Here is a 20,363-nt window from a genome sequence, read left to right as displayed (position 1 = left end):
AAGGAAAAACATTTAGCGAGATACCACGAGTTACCAACTTGACACTTTTAAATGGTACAACCATAAACACTTCTATGACGATCTTAATAGTATTGTTGTAGCATTGTGCAAAGATCATCTACATATTTGGTATAACATTGATCACATTTTATTTAATATTTTGTAAATGTTGGTGTATGACCAGACCAGATAACTATGGGGATTAATGCTGTCATGGGACAAAATACAATATGTGCACCCCTTCTTCATGACCCGTGGGGGTGTTGAGGGGCAGAGGGCGCTGCATGAAACGAAGGGCTTCAGTTATGGTCAGGTGAAGGGTTGACAACATGACAACATGTTGTTCAATTAACTTTGTTGATTATTATATCTCCATGGTGATGCAGGGTCTGCTTTGTCCAGATGCAAAAGTACTCAGACAGCCTTGTTTGCTTGTGACATTTCGGTATTCTCTTCTTTCTTTGCTGAGTCCAGGTTTTTTTTAACTAAAGTGAACAGAGGCAGTGGCTTAGATACACTACTGAGGTCCGAGTCAAGAATCATAAAGGAACTACACTACTACTAATTTTACAATTAGGATGCACACATAAAAACTAGAGCACACTTCATCTGTCCTCTCCTAGGATGGAGCAGGGAGACTTCTGTAGGGAGAGTCATTCCTCAAAGTCTGTTCAACAATCTTCTTACTCTTGGCACAATGGCAACTTCTGGCTTTGGTGTGAACCCTGTCAGAAGCTCTAAGCACAGAACAGAGGGTATCTCCTCCTCATCCTGAGTATCCAGGTCTTTTTGATGATTCTCAATTCATGTATCCTCTCCTTCATCTATTGGACCTTTGCGGGGTGCCGTAACCAGTCTGGGGCAAACTGTTAGAGGGACCTTACATCTATCTGTGTCTGCTTGTGGCCGTTTTGCCTCCCTCCCGCCGCCGCAGACTACTATACCGCGGCCGCTGTGCGGAGGGGGACTTCATTCCCCAGGCTCCTGAGCGCCGGAAGCCGGAAGCCGGCGTAGCATCACACGTGCCTGGAGGCGCTTTAAATTCCATCACGGCCCCGGTGGAGCGGGTGCCGTAACCAGTCTGGGGCAAACTGTTAGACGGACCTTACATCTACCTGTGCCTGCTTGTGGCCGTTTTGCCTCCCTCCCGCCGCAGCAGACTACTATACCGCGGCCGCTGTGCGGAGGGGGACTTCATTCCCCAGGCTCCTGAGCGCCGGAAGCCGGCGTAGCATCACACGCGCCTGGAGACGCTTTAAATTCCATCACGGCCCCGGTGGAGCGGGTGCCATAACCAGTCTGGGGCAAACTGTTAGAGGGACCTTACATCTACCTGTGCCTGCTTGTGGCCGTTTTGCCTCCCTCCCGCCGCCGCAGACTACTATACCGCGGCCGCTGTGCGGAGGGGGACTTCATTCCCCAGGCTCCTGAGCGCCGGAAGCCGGCGTAGCATCACACGCGCCTGGAGGCGCTTTAAATTCCATCACGGCCCCCGCGTCGCGGGACAGCACGCGGGCAGCGCTGGGCTACGCCCGGGCAAAGGGCGGGCCGTCTGGGGCTGAAGGAGGCTGGGCTTGGCCACCCCCCTAAGGACGGCATTTAGAAGGTACGGTTTGCTATATATACCCGTTAAAGGAAAATGGTGAAAAGGAAAATAAATGGTTCGAAAGAAAATGGAGGGGGCGGAGCTACTCTCGATTCGTACCTGGTGAAAGTATCTAGCATGCTTAACGATGAAATAGAAAGAACTGAGAGGAGACTCTCATTGGATCCAGGGCTCAACACCATTGCGATGGTCCATGAAGAACCAGAAGGGATAGTGTCCCAGACGGAGTCTACATCATCTGGTCTTCCAAGGGATTCGATAGAAAATGACATAATTCCTATGAGTAATCATGATCAGTCCCTCAGATCCTCTTTAACAGGTTATATTGATGAAATTGTACCTAGTATTATCCCCCCTCCCGCCCAAAAGAAAAGACGATGTACGAGGGCTGGTGGGCAGGTGTCATCAAGCAAGGTTGATCAATCGAAGGGGACAGGAGTACAAAAGTCCAGGCCTAAAATAGCCAAACCTAATCCCCTTAAACCTCCTTTATAGGAACAAATGGAATCTCTCTGGGCTGTATTTAAAGGAAAACTAGATCATACCATGGTTCCTATTTTAGCTAGGCTATCCTCCTTAGAGGAAAAAGTGATTGGCATAGAAAGAAGGTGTAGGGTGAATTGTTCATCCAACCCTCCCTCTGATTGTTGTGACTTACTCCCTTTGGAGCCAGTGTCCCAGCCAGCTACCTCAAGAGCTCCAGTTACACTTCTGTCTCAATCCCTGAGTCAGGCTGATACTTTAACTGGGAATGTAGACCCTAGCCTGAAGGAGCAAACTTTAGTCTCCAATGGTGCTACGAACATCTGGGTCCCGGTAAAACTGGGCAAGGGGGCTACTCTTTTAAGCACTACTATCAGTCCTGATGCCCTGTAGGGCCACCATATGATCCCTATAGATAGAGAAGCATTTCAGCTTATACCTGAGGCCTCGCCCCTAGTACTTGTCCTAGCAAATGTACCCCGTTTAAGTCCTGGTAAAGAAGAACCCGCAGGTAATTTAATTGGCAAAGCCCTTGATTGGTTATCCAATAATATGAGGATCTCCGATAGGGGCAAACAACAACTAGCCAAGGATATCATAATGGCCAGAAGGGTACCTTGGCTGGGAACGAGTAAGAAAAGATTTGGGGGTGACTGCATAGTTGTAAACTTTTCAAATCCCCAAGCATTGCTGATTGTACTAGCAAACTTATTCCCCCCTCAATTTAGGGATTCTGTTATGATCCCACTAACCTTAGAATTTTTCTATGATCGACTGTGGTGTAAAGGGTCTAACTCTAGGTCCAGCTCAATGCCCATTCACATACGCCCATCATTGAGAAGGGGCTTACCATCCTTTTCTGATGGAATTAACCTGAGGAATCGATATGGGGTACTGACAGACATGGAGGATTGCGATTGACTGCTGAGTCCAGGTCATACTCTCTTCAGTAATCCACATAGGGAAACACAATTGAATAGCCATCTGGTACAGGTTAATAAGGGTGATTATCTAGGACCAACCTTACCCATATGTACTCCGGTGGAATTAATGAGGATCATAGAGACTTCCCATAATAACCAACTTACAGCAGTGGGGAGCCTGAATTCAAGGGGTGTAGAAAGTCTCGTTGGAACTCACGGTACTATGTCAAATCCTCATCCTTTAGTTAAATCTGAAGCAGAGCATTGTATGGAGGGTCGAGATGTGATCTTAGGAGGTTCAAAAAATCTCACAAAATCGATCATTCCCCAATCTAAAAAGGATGGCTTATCCCTTATATCATGGAACCTTGCGGGAATTGGTAACAAGGTTCCATCCTTGGAATGGTGCAAATTCATTGACCAGTATGATATTATCCTTTTTCAGGAATCATGGTCGGTAGGTGCGGTTTTTCGAGTAGGATATCTTAATTTTTTTATCCCCGCTGTCAAAAGCCTAAAAGGTCGGCCTGCAGGAGGTCTGGTGATTTGGATTAGCCAGACCCTGAGTTGTAAGGTACAGCAGGACAGAGCCTTGTCAAAAGTAAGCCTGGGCGTTGAACTACGCTCCGTTCGCGGAGCTTGCGAAGTTTAGGCAACTTCGCGATTCGCATAGAGCGCGAAGTTGCAGGTTGCTACGCAATCTAGTGCGTAGCGTAGTAGTTTTGCTTCCTCGCGCGCTCAATATTCATTCTCGCGCGCGCGGTAACGTCTTACCATGATTCTGCGATCGCCAACTTGCTTTTCTGTCCGTTCGCGAGGGCCACAAGATTTGTACTATGGCAGCCCAATCCCGCGAGAGTGTGCGAACGCGAACACGTCATTCGGGAGCGCGAGCTGACTTCCGGCGGCTGTCTTGGTAAGATCGCGATCCCGAACATGCAAAAACTACAATCTGGCGAAGAATATCTCGCGATCTTCATAAAACCTTCTCTAAAATGATCATTTAGCTCATAAAACTCCTCAGATTGTGATTTTGCTGTAGTCTTTTGTGTAAGGAGGAGTCCTTTAATTTTTCTAACTCTTTTTTTCAAGAGGAAGGAAGTGCCCCTGACTCTACAACTTCCTGTTCCTGTCCAGCAGGCTCCTCCCAGTGCTTTGTGCATGTGCTGTTCACTTTCATTTGGATTTGGAGCTGGAAGGATCACTTTTTGTGTCTGTCTGCTCATACCATTGGATTGGATTTATTTGAGGACTTTTTGATTTGAGATTTAATTTACTACAAGTAAGTTGGGGAATTGGTGTGTTTGTTTCATTGGGGCTTGTATTTGTATTACCTACATTTTTCTGGGTTTTTCATTGTTTTTTAAAATTATTGTTGTGGCGGGTGGCCTGTGCTTTCAATAGGGGCCTAGTTGTTTTTCTCTGCAATTTCAGCCAGTAGGGTACCCATGGGTTCATGTTTCGTGGGGTCTGTAGAATTTTCAACATCATGTAGGGCATGGATGGCATAGGATTATTTGAAATGCTAAATGTGGCTGTGGTGTATTTCTCTGTTGGTGTGTGTGTGAAATACCTTTGTGGGATGTGTGTGCTTGATGTGTAACTTCTTTCCAATCCTTTCGTAGCCCTGTTCATTTTCATTTGTGTATTAAAGCTGTGTTGTTTAGCAGGCCTCCTTTGTACGGTCATATATTATAGGCCTGCTTCAGTTCATTGTTTTCCATGGCCTGTTGTGACTGTGAGTGCCCATGTGGCTTGTGGCAATTTTGTGGTGGTAGTTTAGTAGTGTGTGCTTCTTTTTCCATAAAGGCCTGTATTTCTTTTCTTTGTTCCTCTTGGATTATGCTTGTTGTTGTGTCCTCCTGGCCATGTGTGTGGTGGCCATTTTGTTAAGGCAGGCATTGTGCTTTTGCCATAGGCTTACATTGAGTGTTCCAAGCTTGTGGCCTAGTCTGCCAGTAGGCCCAGAGGTAGTCAGCCTCAAATCTTTGGTGCGTTATTTAAATTTACAATTTGTGTTGTCTGTTGATTTTCTTTTACACCATGGATGGCTTTGGATTTTATTGCAAAAGGTGTTTTTCGGGGTGTGATAGCATTTCTTGGGTGTGTGTTAAATAAATAGGGCTTTTTAGCCAGTATGTAAGCCTCCTTCCATTCCATTCAGAAAGCAGATTAAAACTTGGCTCTTCCCCTAAATCCCTCTCTACCCCTCCCCAGTCTCCCGTCTCTTCTCATCTCAGGAGTAATCTCTCAGCGCCAGGATACCTGCCAGGTGACAGTTGCGCTCTATAAATGTTTTAAATAAATAAATAAATAAATAGTGATTCAGCTCGCGTACTTTTGGTAACTCTGCACAGCGCGACAACGCGGACTTACAGTTTTCGTCATTTTCGCGCTCGCAATATGCGTGTTCGCGCACGCGATAAAGCCTTTTTGTACAGTTCGCGATCCCGAACACGCAGCTTTTGCAATCTGGCAAACAATATCTCGCGAGCAACATAGATCCTTCTCGAAAACGCTTTTTTGTGCATTCCTGCTAAAAAAACTCCTCAGGTTGTCATTGAGCTGTAGGTTTGGAGCACGGAGAAGCTTTTATTTTTTTCAAAATATTTTTATGAGGAAGTAAGTTCCACAGACACTAACACTTCCTGTTCCTCTCCTTTGTAATCACTTTTTGGTTATTTGTGGTGGGTGGCCTGTGCATGTGTGTGGCGGCCATTTTAGGAAGGCAGGCATTGTGCTTTTGCCATAGGCATACATTGATTGTCTTCCATTTCTTGTTGTTGTGGGTGTGTGGCGGCCATTTTGTGGAGCCATCCAAGCAGTGTGCTTGCTTTTGCCATTCTGTTCCAAGCTTGTGGCCTAGTCTGCCAGTAGGCCCAGAGGTAGTCAGCCTCAAATCTTTGGTGCGTTATTTAAATTTACAGTTTGTGTTGTCTGTTAATTTTTTTTTACACCATGGATGGCTTTGGATTTTATTGCAAAAGGTGTTTTTTTGGGTGGAATAGCATTTTTTGGGTGTGTGTTAAAGAAATAGGGCTTTTTAGCCAGTATGTAAGCCTAGGGATCCAGCTCGCGTACTTTCGGTAACTCTGCACAGCGCGACAACGCGGACTTACAGTTTTCGTCATTTTCGTGCTCGCAATATGCGTGTTCGCGCACGCGATAAAGCCTTTTTGTACAGTTTGCGATCCCGAACACGCAGCTTTTGCAATCTGGCAAACAATATCTCGCGAGCAACATAGATCCTTCTCGAAAACGCTTTTTTGTGCATTTCTGCTAAAAAAACTCCTCAGGTTGTCATTGAGCTGTAGGTTTGGAGCACAGAGAAGCTTTTATTTTTTTCAAAATATTTTTATGAGAGGAAGTAAGTTCCACAGACACTAAAACTTCCTGTTCCTGTCCTTTGTAATCACTTTTTGGTTATTTGTGGTGGGTGGCCTGTGCATGTGTGTGGCAGCCATTTTAGGAAGGCAGGCATTATGCTTTTGCCATAGGCGTACATTGACTGTCTTCCATTTCTTGTTGTTGTGGGTGCGTGGCGGCCATTTTGTGGAGCCATCCAAGCAGTGTGCTTGCTTTTGCCATTCTGTTCCAAGCTTGTGGCCTAGTCTGCCAGTAGGCCCATAGGTAGTCAGCCTCAAATCTTTGGTGCGTTATTTAAATTTACAGTTTGTGTTGTCTGTTGATTTACTTTTACACCATGGATGGCTTTGGATATTTTTGTAAAAGGTGTTTTTTGGGGTGGAATAGCATTTTTTGGATGTGTGTTAAATAAATAGGGCTTTTTAGCCAGTATGTAAGCCTAAGGATTCAGCTCGCGTACTTTTGGTAATTCTGCACAGCGCGACAACGCGGACTTACAGTTTTCGTCATTTTCGCGCTCGCAATGTGCGTGTTCGCGCACGCGATAAAGCCTTTTTGTACAGTTCGCGATCCCGAACACGCAGCTTTTGCAATCTGGCAAACAATATCTCGCAAGCAACATAGATCCTTCTCGAAAACGCTTTTTTGTGCATTTATGCTAAAACAACTCCTCAGGTTGTCATTGAGCTGTAGGTTTGGAGCACGGAGAAGCTTTTATGTTTTTTCAAAATATTTTTATGAGAGGAAGTAAGTTCCACAGACACTAAAACTTCCTGTTCCTGTCCTTTGTAATCACTTTTTGGTTATTTGTGGTGGGTGGCCTGTGCATGTGTGTGGCGGCCATTTTAGGAAGGCAGGCATTGTGCTTTTGCCATAGGCGTACATTGACTGTCTTCCATATCTTGTTGTTGTGGGTGTGTGGTGGCCATTTTGTGGAGCCATCCAAGCAGTTTGCTTGCTTTTGCCATTCTGTTCCAAGCTTGTGGCCTAGTCTGCCAGTAGGCCCAGAGGTAGTCAGCCTCAAATCTTTGGTGCGCTATTTAAATTTACAGTTTGTGTTTTCTGTTGATTTTCTTTTACACCATGGATGGCTTTGGATTTCATTGCAAAAGGTGTTTTTTGGGGTGGAATAGCATTTTTTGGGTGTGTGTTAAATAAATAGGGCTTTTTAGCCAGTATGTAAGCCTAGGGATTCAGCTCGCGTACTTTTGGTAACTCTGCACAGCGCGACAACGCGGACTTACAGTTTTCATCATTTTTGCGCTCGCAATATGCGTGTTCGCGCACGCGATAAAGCATTTTTGTACAGTTCGCGATCCTGAACACGCAGCTTTTGCAACCTGGCAAACAATATCTCACGAGTAACATAGATCCTTCTCGAAAACGCTTTTTTGTGCATTTCTGCTAAAAAAACTCCTCAGGTTGTCATTGAGCTGTAGGTTTGGAGCACGGAGAAGCTTTTATTGTTTTTCAAAATATTTTTATGAGAGGAAGTAAGTTCCACAGACACTAAAACTTCCTGTTCCTGTCCTTTGTAATCACTTTTTGGTTATTTGTGGTGGGTGGCCTGTGCATGTGTGTGGCGGCCATTTTAGGAAGGCAGGCATTGTGCTTTTTGCATAGGCCTCCAAGCTTGTGGCCTAGTTTAATAATTGTGATGACTACCCACCAGACACTAATAAGTTATATATTATATTATTGATCTTTTGACTGATGTTCTTCTGGCTTTTTTGCTTTTAGGTGCACAAAAGACAGAGGAGGTGTGTCATCATCATCCACTGTTGTGGTGCCAGACCGACGTCCTGCTGCTGTACACAACGTGATGTGTGAGTGACCTGACCAGGCATCTCTGCAACTTGTGCTACTGAGTGCTGTTTTGACATCTGTTGAAGATGCCCCCAAAGAAAGCAGGTAGCAGGTCCTCCGGTACCAAGAAAGTTGCCATGGAGAAGAAGGAACAGAAGAAGAAGGAAGTGTTACTTAAGTCTGGTGTGCCTCCCAAAACCTTTTTTGGTACACCAAAAATGACGCCTGCAGCAGCGGTGTCGGGGGGCCAAGCTGGGGGCAGCACCTCCACATCAGTGGGCCCAACCCACCAACCCAGGCCCAAGCAGATGAGTGTGGAAGAGGTAGCCAGCCTTATGGTGGAAAGCAGTGATGCTGAGCCTGAACTAAACTTATCGCTATCTCAAAGTAGTACACAATCAACGCAGGAGGGAACATCATCAACACAGCAGATAAGTGGTCAACAGCCGCAGCCACCGCCCGCAATAGTAGCTGTTGTTCCTCCCGAAGTAGGGGCAGTTCAGGAAATTGAGCCTCATGCAGAGGAAGAAGAGGAAGCCACTCCTTTAGAAGTTCCATTGGCATCCAAATCCCCAGCAAGGAAAAGGAGGGTTAGTACATCAAGTTCTTCACCAAGCCCCCCTTCTGATGATCTAGATGCCACTTGGAAGCCACAAACTGAGTCTGAGAGGGAAACACATCACAAGAGCAGGCATGGGAAAAGGAAGGTTCCAAAAAGCCTTACACTTATGGATGTTGAAGTGAAAGAGCAGGATGATGATGATGATGATGAGCCAGTCATCACAAACATCACTCCCGGGCCTGAGGAGATGGAGACCAACATTTTTACACTATCCAAAATGGCTGCGAGGGATGTAGCACGCATACCTCCAACACAGGTAACACCAACACGACCTCCAGCTTCCATATTTACATTAGCAAAGGGCCGGCAGCATCCTACATCCAGCACAAGCACCACCCCAGCACTGCAGTGGTAACGCCCACATCCTCATCCACATCTCATTGGCACAAGAGTAAGAGTCAGCCTGAGACACCAAGGAGTACTGCTGGCCCAAAAAGTGCGACGTTGACCACAGGAAGGAATACCATGCAGCCTACCATTCTTAGCATGTTTAGTAGGCCGGAGGGGCAGTACGAACGCAACCACCCAATAGCACGTTTGTACAATGCAAAACTGGCAAAAATGTTAGCACTGGACCTTCTCCCTTTTTCTTTTGGTGAAGGGGTGGGTTTTCTTGAGTTTGTGACCACCATCTGCCCAAAATGGAAAGTTCCCAGCCGCTACTATTTCGCAAGAGTTGCTGTTCCAGCACTACATCACGACGTGCTGGAATTTCTTGGAAAAGCCTTCAAAAAGATTGCTGTTCAGAGTATACACCTGACAACAGACATATGGACCAGTTGCCAAGCCACTGATTACATGTGCATCACTGCACACTGGGTCTCTTTTTCGGGTGTTAAAGATAAGATATCTGACGGTGTTGTTGACACCGCAGAGATTTTTAAAGACACTTGCAAACATGCAACTGTAGCCATGTTTGCTATGGAGAAATCTCATACTGCTGCAAACATTTTGGATGAGTTTAACAGCAAGGTGTTTGAGTGGCTACGACCAAGAGGGCTTACCATTGGTTTTGTTGCCACGGACAATGGCAGTAATGTAGTTAGGGCCATGAAAGATGGTGGCTATTTCAGGGTGCCATGTTTGGCACACTGCATTAACATTGTTGTTCAAGACTTTCTGAAAAATGAAAGCAAAGTCAGCAGCTTATTGACCACCTGCAGAAGAATATGCACACATTTCAACCATTCTTTTAAAGCCCGGAAGCAGCTGAGGTTAACCATGATCAAAATGAATCAACACTTTATACCACCGGAGTACAAAATACGTGAATCACAGCAGGAAGAGGAGAGCTACTTCGATGACATCAGTAGTGGGTTGTTAGATGTACTTCTGTCTGAACCACCAGAGTTTGAGGACGAGCTCCTCTTCCCTGACAACTAGGCTTTCAAATTGTTCTCCCTTCCTTTATTTGTGTGTGACTGTGTGTATCTGTTTTTCTGGTTCAAAATCTAATCACAACAAATCCATCAACAGTCTCCTCTTTTTATTTCCCTATTGGAGTTGCACGTCTGTGCATAACTGTCCACTCCACTTCTCAGGGTCCTGCTCCATCTTCCTTACTCTCCCTAAGTACATTTCAAGCAAGCCAGACATTGGATGGAGATGGAGAATAGTACAATACATGTTGCCTCTAACAGTCCCTCCATAAGAAGTGAAACGTGACTCCAGCTATATTCCATTTTGTTTCCATGCCGAAAGAAACTCATCACTGACTGGCAGAAGGCTAGGCAGGCATCAGATCAGACAGCCAAAGAGAACACCAAGACATGTAATGAGTGATTATTGTGAATGATGGTGGCATGCATTGCATTCGATGCTGGCTGACTACGAATAATTGTGCATGAAGTAGAACTATACTAGTTTATAGACAAAGTAAAAGTGACTCTGGTGTGGTGACAGTTAATGTTTCCTTGTTGTTTAATAATAGCCACATTGTACTCCTACCATTGCAGGTGCCGGCCAATATCCGTTGCAATTTAGTAATATGGAATATATTCTAAACGTAATCAGTCACTACAGACTGAGTTGGTGTTGGAGAAGACGTACCACACGGTCATCATCATGATGCTGCTGAGCATACTATCTTTGCACACAGTCAGTTGGAGCGGAGAAAATTGATGGAATAACTGCGTTTCATGGGCTGACTTAGAAGGTAAACAGTTTGAACAAGAACCACAGCACAGAACTAGGCTAGATGTCCGTGTAGTGGTGTGGACTGGAGAACAGTATAGTGGTATGAGGGACAGTGGTGCATTGATTTAGTCACTTCATTTGGAAAATGCTCGGTTGCTGCAGTGCATATGACATTTCTCTGGCTCGCTCAAAATGAAAGAAAGGGGTAGGGTGCCTGGCCTGTGCCGCGGTTCTCCTGTTCTGTGGCTGTGCTGGCTCCTGAGTACTGTCCCGTTGTTGTTGTACCTTAATGCTGTAGAGTAGACACTTATGCATCCTATCCAAGCTGCCTCAGTCTGAAAGTGTTCTCTCCAGAGTGTTGTCTTCTCGTCTTGCACTCCACTGTAATTGAGTTTATTATTTTAAATGCAGTAATTTTTCAATACCCCGTTTGTTTTTCCATCTACACTTACAGGCCGGCCTTTAACCTGTGCTATAGTGGGAGAAACAACTCACACTTACCTTACCAATCCGCATCAGGCAGGCTGTGGTACCCAAGATTGATGTGCGGAGTGTCCATGGAAGGGAGGACCAAGAGGAATGACGATAATGATGCAACTCCACATTTGGACCAGGATAATACAGTAAGTTTAGTATCATTCATCATTCGTCTTTAAATTTATTTGATAGCTTTTTTCTCTTCAATCATTACGACTGTTCGTGTCTTGTGGTTTGTTTGGTAATTGATCCCTACAACTATTTTTTAATTTCCTTTGCTTGCTTGAAAAATAAAAGTAAGCACGATACAGCATGTAATTGGGTTCGGTCTGAGCTCTGAGGGCGGCAGACAGGCAAGGCAAATTTCAATTTCTTCCCTGACTGTACTGTCTCATTGGGTAATAGGTATAGTAAGTACAACTCATTATCATTACCATCAAGTTCTCTTCCTCAGCATGCATGCATTTGCTTTTTCTCACTTTATACTTTGATTTCTTTGATAATGGATCATGGTCGTCTTACAAGATTGTGTTTTACTTTTGTTGTGTCCATGCATACTGTCTGTTTTTCTTTCTCAAACCTTTCCCAAAACCCCACTTCCCATCCATTCATCAATCCCTAACCCTCATCCCCCGGGCTGTGGGATTTATATTGAGGTGTGATGTGATGACTAAATTATGTACACCAATTGATCACACGCTTGCTGGGGCAGATGTGGTGAAAGCAACACTAATTGAATTTCAACTGAGGCTGTGCAAGGATCTTCTTCTGCTAGCCCACTCATGCTGTAGTTTACTTTGTGTTCTGTTCTACTACTCCTCCCACAGTCTCTCAGTCAAGTGACTTTCTCTTTCTTTTTTCAAATTCTATTGCCAGTGTCTACTACTACCACCACAATAATGGCATCATGTCCGTCAATTTGGGAAACCAACCATGCAGCCATCAGTGTGCCGAACTTCATCATCAATTGCAGGTAAGATAAGTTTTGTGGGAGGTATGGACTAGGAAGAGAGACTGACAGTACTATTATGACAATTAAAATAACTCAGTGAGGGGTACTGCATCTATCGGTTTGTGTGTTACAAAATCGGCAGATCTTTTAAATCAAACACTGGCTGTGGGCATGCAGCAGCACGGAAACAAAGTAAATAACCATGTAACTTAGATTGAATTCAGAAAACTGTAACCCACCACAAAACATTAACATCGTATAAGTAAATAATAGTATATATTTAATACCCCTAACAAAAATAAACTATCCCACTCTGACCTAACCCACCCCCCTCCCTAACCCCAACCAATGTCCAAAACGAAAGTTGTGAGTCCCAAATGTCCGGAAAAGTCCCCAACGCCCACAAACCCACCCACCAACAAAAGGAATTAAAAAAGGGGCAAATGACGAGGTCCTCTATCATCGGCGGGCCTTGAGTTGTTTATCCACCAGGATCTTTACCCGCTCCTCCAGGTTCTCCTCCAAGCGGGCCATCCGGCGGAGCAGCTGGCGGCGAAATGCCCTGCAGTTACATGCAAGGTGGGGGGCAGCAGTGCTTGAAATAGATGGGCGCCGGCGGCCGGCTGCCAGACCACGGCGCCGTGAAAGTGGAGGCAGGGCCTGACTGGGGCCCAGGGCATTGGAGGAGGCTGCAGCTGCAGCCGCCTCCTCCTCCTCCTCCGCCTGAGCCACCAGCCGGCGATAATGTTCACAGATGGCCTCCAGTTTCCGGCGCCGGGCCCTAGCGGCCAACTCCTTCCGAGATGGTTTTGTTGGTGTGGAAGGAGTATCTAGAATCAAGAAAGAAAAAGAACATGTTGTAGCCAATACTCTTAACACTGAAATCATTCAACACATAGTGTCACGGTATCACTAGCAAGCACAGTTCATAAAATTTGTGATTTGGTGGTAAGTATCTCTACTCCTACTTCCTTGGACTCTAACATTTGTGGGAGTTTCCGACATTATAAATATAATCGTACTATGTACTCCGGTACACCAGTCGTGTTGTTGTTATCTGTAGTTTAGCCCAATTACATAACCTTGTTGTAGCCGGCATGCCAGCTCAGTCAGCTAAGCTTGCACCCAAGAGAAACAGATATGAGCCGCATGATGCAGACTCACATTAGTTTTATTTACTACTACTGTCTGCAGGTGGGGAAGCTCATATTTTTGTATGACGCCTTACGGCCGTTGGCACTGGCCATACTCTGTTACATGGGGGTAAATAGCATGCACAATTTCACTTACACCCTGCCATGGGTACTACAAAAAGGCTGATTATTTATCTGATCCAATGATCATTGCTTAAATTCATATTATATATGCTAATACGATACGACATCAGGCCAGTAGCGGTCAGTGGTGGGAGTGCTGCCGGGCGGTGAGTCGGTGACGTGGGAAGGTGCAGGGTGGGGATAGTAAACTATGGATTAAGGACAATCACAGGTAATTAAACAATACATAAAAAAAAAATTGGTTCACGCACTGCATCGCATTCGGCGGTGCAGCGCGCACATTGAAAATAATGTTATTTATTTTTATGTTGATTACCTGTATTTGGCCGTAATACACAGTTTACTCGCCAGTGCCACCCACCCGTCCCCTCCCCATGTCACCGCCCGCAAACACTCCCACCACCAACCGCTACTGCAGAGGGTACTTTGCTTTCATTGATTGTGTAACCAATAACCATAAACAACAGATAGGCCACCCTTTGCAGGCTGGCTGCCACAATTCGAAAATACATTAATAATAATAGGTAGGGAGTGGTCCGCAGAGTGGGAGGAAGGGGCTTCCGCTTGATAATGTATATATATATATATATAAATATATATGACGTGCTTGCAAACTACTGCAAGTGTACTGTATTCTGATAATACTACCTATATTCCCCTAGGCTTTGCTACTGTCGCACAGTTTCTTTTACATTTTCTTCAAAGTAAGAATCTCCAGGGACACTTTTCAATCCTATACTGTCTATAGTACATCCAGGAATACATCCATTCAAGTAAACGTTTATCCTTCTTTTTTATATCTCTCATACTTAGTTGGTTTCACCAACAACCACCCATGCTTCCGCTCCTTCCTTGCTTGCCTTGGCTTTGAGTTTGAATTTGAACCAAACAATGCAGATTTTTGCTATCTAGCACTATCCACCCATACTTTGTCGCCCACCCAGGCAGGCATTCTTTCACCTTCCACCCATCCTTCAAAAACCCTTGCATCTGATCTGATTACTATCAGCCACCTATGCATGCTTCCAACAACATATCCTTCTCTGCCAGTCAGTCATATTATTTATCTCGCCCGTCCTTCCACCCTTAGTTCTTTCCCTCTTTGTTCAACACATCCATCAAGGTCATCTGATCTGAGTTTGTCTTCTCCATAATACCTTCACACAGCTGATTTTGGAGTCAAATCGAAGAGGCCATTGGTTACTCTAATCACGCTGCTAATGCTAAGTAAAGGGTGTCTTCTTTAACCGTTGTATAATAATAAGTCGCACAGTACAGTGAAATAGTGAACACACTTCCATCTAGTAGTAATGTCAAGAATTAATAAATATAACTTACCGCCGCCAGCCACTGCTGCTGCATCCCCCCCTGTCTCGTCTGCAGGTGCCGCCAGTTCGCCTGCCCCCTCCGGAATGGCCGCATCGCTGGCCCAGACGACACTGGTGGATGGTAGTGTGCCTATAAAAAAACATCACAAATTTTTAGATGCCTGGAAACCTCCCCCTATTTTAAGTGTTGTTCACTTGGAACATTGAAAAAAAAGTTAATACAACATACATCAGCACTAGACAGTATGTACAGTCAGTAGACAGACACTAGTGGTGATATGGTTCCACTTCCTAGGGTCATCTAGTCCTACTCTACTCTTTTGAAAGTTAGCCTGAGCCATGTGTAACCCTTTTAGATTCATCATGTCGACTACTACTCTTTTGGCGCATATTTAATTATACCTGCAAGCTTAGTGAGATGTGCAGTAGAGTAGATGCCTTTGAGGCCACTTGACTGTTGCGTACAAGTGACGAGGTCGGAAAAAAACACACTTATTGAGTTTGTTTAGTTCATATTGCTTAGCCATCACATACATGTTACAATTTTTGCCATGACTGCAAAATGCTTCCATTCACCAGTATCCTATCTAATGGCTAACTCGCAGCATTTTTCTCATATAATAGGCGGATGATTCCCTTCTACAAACCAGAGATTTACAGAACATATTATGATGCAAGATTATGTAACCAGTATTTCTACGTTCTACGGTGAGGGGTCTTCCAGAATTCTAAAGATCTTGGCTCTTGTTCTTGTTGTCATACACTTGTAAATGTTTACTGTTTTAATGTTAGGCTTTTTGCTGGCTTATTAACTATGGCTGTAGTAAAATAAATTTCATATTAACGATGTACAGAGTTTGATACTTGTTTCAAATAAACCTTTTGAACTTACACATAGACTCTGTGGTATTTGGTGTGGTGGGATGGACTTACACAAGTAAGTGTGCAAAATGGTATTATTATGTTCAGGGTTGTCTGTCTCAGTTATCATCAACATTTTGTATCTTCTTCGTGGGGGGTTCGGGAGTGGGATCCTAATGTGAGACACTATAGCTAGTCGGTCAGGGGATCCTGGGTTCTTCGGACTGAGATGTGATCAGTAAGGTCCAACCTCCCATCAGCAACATCCTATTTTGTTGTGCATAGTTCTGTATGTGGCTCTGCAGAATCACTAGACAATAGTAGTATCATGTACTATCCGATCAAAAATACTAGTCAAATATCTGGTTGGCCATTTTGTTTGTGGTAATTGTCAAAACCTCAACATTGAGAAGACTTGAAGAGGACAACCCAAAGGACAGGACACAGTGGCTAGAGCTATTGGTCAATCAGAGTTTTATTATTCCAAAGAAAACCTTCTATAAAGAGTGGGCATCTGTGCAAGCTTCGCTACAGACAGAGTAATATAATAGTAATAGTAGTAGTAGTAGTACAGAGAGTCATAGCAGAGGCAGTTAGAAGCAACTTAGTTAGAGGCAGGGATAAACAGAATTTGGAAACAGATAGTCAAGGTCAAAGAAGTAAGCTTTTGTAAAAATAGAATTAGAAAGTGGAACCATAATTTATAGTTCGGAAAAAAAAGATGCAGTAAAAGTTAGGGAAATATAAATGTCAATATAACCACTGGAGGACTTACTGGGGCCAGCAGCAGGAGCCTCGGTAGAGGAGCGGTCCTCCTGTGGGTCCCCCGACGACTCCGACCCCGTCTTCTTGCCCCTGGGTGGTGCTGATGATCATGTAAAATATAATAAAGAAAGAGACAAACATTAAGGAGTGCTGTGAAAGAAATAATAATAAATCATTTAGAAAAATAAGTCAAACAAGATTTTAGGAAACAACTATTGCAATAAAATTGAACTATCTAATCAGATGGATCAACTACTGGCTTCCTCCTGCATTCACGGATCGTCTACTTATTTATGAACACTCCAGTGTTCCATAATCATTCTGATTACAAATACTAACGAAGCCTAGTAAGTACCACCTGACCTACACCACCTATTCCAGACGGGCCAATTGTTCACTAAGTCTGCATTTCCATTTTTTTTCAGCCATCAAATGCATAGATGAGATGGAGGACACTTGCATACATTAGTGCATACATAGAAGATACAACAAATTGTGGGTTGGTTGCATGATTCATATCTAGTTCTGCTACTGACTGACCATGCTAAGCCTACCACTCACTAAACAAAGTACAAAAGGTTCGACGGAGGACTGGGGTAAGCAGCACTCAGTGACAGAGTAGGCGTCACGCAGACCACATAAAACAATTATTAACTAATACTAACAAACTAAACCTAGTATCCAATATCCATCCACCACTATTTCACAGTAGGACAATGGAAGGACTAGAGTCTCTCTAACAAATCGCATTACCTAACTTCAGTTCTGTAAAATAAACTCTTATATAATCAGCATCAGCACAAGCTAGCGCAAACTAAGTTGCAAACAAGTAAGAGTACCACCGAGCACCTGGGTCCTTAAATCAAAGAACACTTTGCTATTTGGAACTTAATTTACCAGCAACGCTTGGCACGCAGCAGTAATCTTGTTGTTCATCAAATTTAATATACACAATAAGTTACTCACCAAGCCCGACGACCTCGACACCTAGCAGGTCCAACAGGTCCTGCTCCCGGTCCAGGATGTCGGACCACCGGTGGGCTAGTTGATTGTGGGTGCGCCGGACCCCAGAGCACGGAACACGGCCCGGTGCACCTTCGCCCACCGACGCTGCCGCTCCTGGGTGGCGTAGCCGGAGCCGGGCCTGCCGCCTGCTGCCAAGGTCAAGGGGAGGTGGCGCTGGATGAAAAAAACAAGGGCGGCCACCTCCTCCTCCCCAAATAGTTGCCGGGCCTGCACCCCTGCAGGACGCATTCTGCCGCAAGGCAGGCGGGCCTTCTGTGCTCCTGCAGGTCCCTTGCCCTTGCCACTGGGACTTGCTGTGCCCTTGGCCATGGCTCTGGGGTGGGTGGGAGGCGGAAAAGAAAAGTTAGAAGGGGAAAAAAAAGTTAGGGGGAAGAAGATAGAAAGAACTTTATAAAAGTATCAAAAACACAGTAAAAGTAGAAATAAAATTGAAAATATAAACTTAGGCACAGAGAGAGATAGATAATAATTAAAAAAAGTCAGAAAAAATGTTTTAAAGACAAAGGATGGCAAAGATAAAGGGAGGATACAAAAGTAGGCCCAGAACCATAGCATAGAGTGAAAAACAAGATGGCCGCGCCCATTCGCGACCGCGTGGGTAAGTTTGCGCGATATTTCTCGCGAACATGTACTATTCATCGCGAACAAGTAAAATGCGCTCCCGAACACGTCAATGCACATCGCGAACACGCTATCCGCGACCCGGAACAGGAAATAAGGCCTCGCGAGCGGGCGGGACAATAGAAAAACAAGATGGCCGCGCCCATTGGCGACCGCATGGGTAAGATCGCGAGATATATCCCCCGAGCATGCAAACAGCTCCCCGAACATGCTTTCCGTGCTCGCGAACAAGAAAAAGCCATCGCGAACAGGTTGCCACAAGCAACTACGCAAGCTCGCGAAGCTACGCGAAGGTCGCGTAGTGCAATGAAATCTTCGCGAAGCTTCGCGAAGCGCGGCTACGCGAACTACGCCCAGGGTTAGTCAAAAGATATTCTGGCAGTTAGACTTGAATGGCCTGATGGTAACAAACTGGCCATTTTTAATGTCTATGCCAGATGACAACCAGGAGGGCGCATTTCAGAGGTTATCACAGATCTTGACACCCAACTAGAGGATCTCCCAGTGCAGTTTGTTTCAATAGTGGGGGGTGATTTCAACACCACTTATGAACCACTCGGCCAAGAAGATCAGGATATTTCTGCCGATCAGGATAATAGATGGGGTATTCCCAAGCTTGGTCTCCCTGCTATCAAAAGATGGTCAGCTGCAGCAATCCAGTTAAAATCTATGTTCCTTGAAAGAGGATTAAGAGCAGCAAATGGGAGAACCCCTTCAGATCAACAGGGTACGAGCACCTTTGATAACGGGAGGAATAGTAGCCGGATTGACTACCTATTGGTGGATATTAGATTTTGGCATAGTTTGGTTGATATGGTTATCAAACCTCGGATAGAAAGCGACCACAACCCTCTTTGTTCATTATTTAACGTCCAAACAGGGGATAAAGAAGAGTCCATAGGTGGAGTAACTACCACCTTGGATATTGTAGTTACTAACAACATGCGCCATGTTAAATGGGATAAAATAGCAGAGAATCCTGCCCAGCTGGCCGCACTTAAAAATGAAGTCACAAAGGAACTGGTAAAACTAAATACTCAAATCGATAGCCAGGATTTCCCTTGTATTATGTTAGAGGCCCATGATAACCTCTTTTCTAGACTTAAGGCATTCTTTCAGAAGGCTCCTCCTAGGGGAAATAGAAACTTAAAAATGGCCACAGTTAAGTGGTACAATAAATCTTGTAAAGCTGCTAGGTTAATATTGAGGAAAGAAATAAAGGCTAAGAACCCCATGAGAGTACGTGAGGCAAGGGGTTTTTACAGATTAGCTCAAAAGGCAGCAAAAAGGCAGTGGGATGAGGACAGATGGCAGGATTTGAAATTGGCTTGTGCTTCCAAAGATTCCAAACAATTTTGGAATATTATAAAATGGGATAGGGGTGGGCAAGGGGATCCCTCACAAAGTAATGTACCCCAGCAACAATGGTTAGAATTTTTTAAACCCAATACGCTTGTAACCAGGTGTTACCGGTTAGTAGCCCTCCACCCACCATCCTTTTTCAAAATAACCTGTTTACAGCGGAAGACGTAAGCTTAGCATTAGACTGTGTTACCAGAGGTAGAGCTCCAGGTATGGATGGTATTCCAGCTGACATCTTCCTGAGCGATAGACCCTCTTGGTGCCAGTATTTTGCATTGCTAGCAAATTCATTGGCCAGAGGAGCTCCTATCCCATCTTCATGGAAGGGAGCCGAGATCATCCCTGTTTTTAAAAAGGGGGACAAATCACTTCCAAATAACTACAGGCCTATTAGCCTCATAGACTCAGCACAAAAATTGGTTGGTCGTCTAGTCCAGAGCAGACATGGATTGAGGATCAAAACATCTTATCCCCTTACCAGGCTGGATTTCGCCCATGCACTAGTTCGATCGACCAAGTTCTTTTTTTTATCTTACTTTACTGGAGAAATGTGCTGTTAACTAAGGGGTCATTTTATGCAGTGTTTGTAGATCTAAAATCGGACTTTGATTTAGTCCCCCACAGCAAACTCTGGTCTGTTCTTGCCGAACAGGGGATGCCGCCCAATCTTTTGACTCTTCTTGTCCGCCTGCATGAGAACAACTACGCGAGAATCAGATGGGGGCTCAGGGTGAGGTCACAGACGCATTGCC

This window comes from Triturus cristatus, chromosome 5_1, assembly GCF_964204655.1.
Source record: "Triturus cristatus chromosome 5_1, aTriCri1.1, whole genome shotgun sequence".
NCBI lineage: Eukaryota > Metazoa > Chordata > Amphibia > Caudata > Salamandridae > Triturus > Triturus cristatus.
This window is presented reverse-complemented; position numbering follows the sequence as displayed.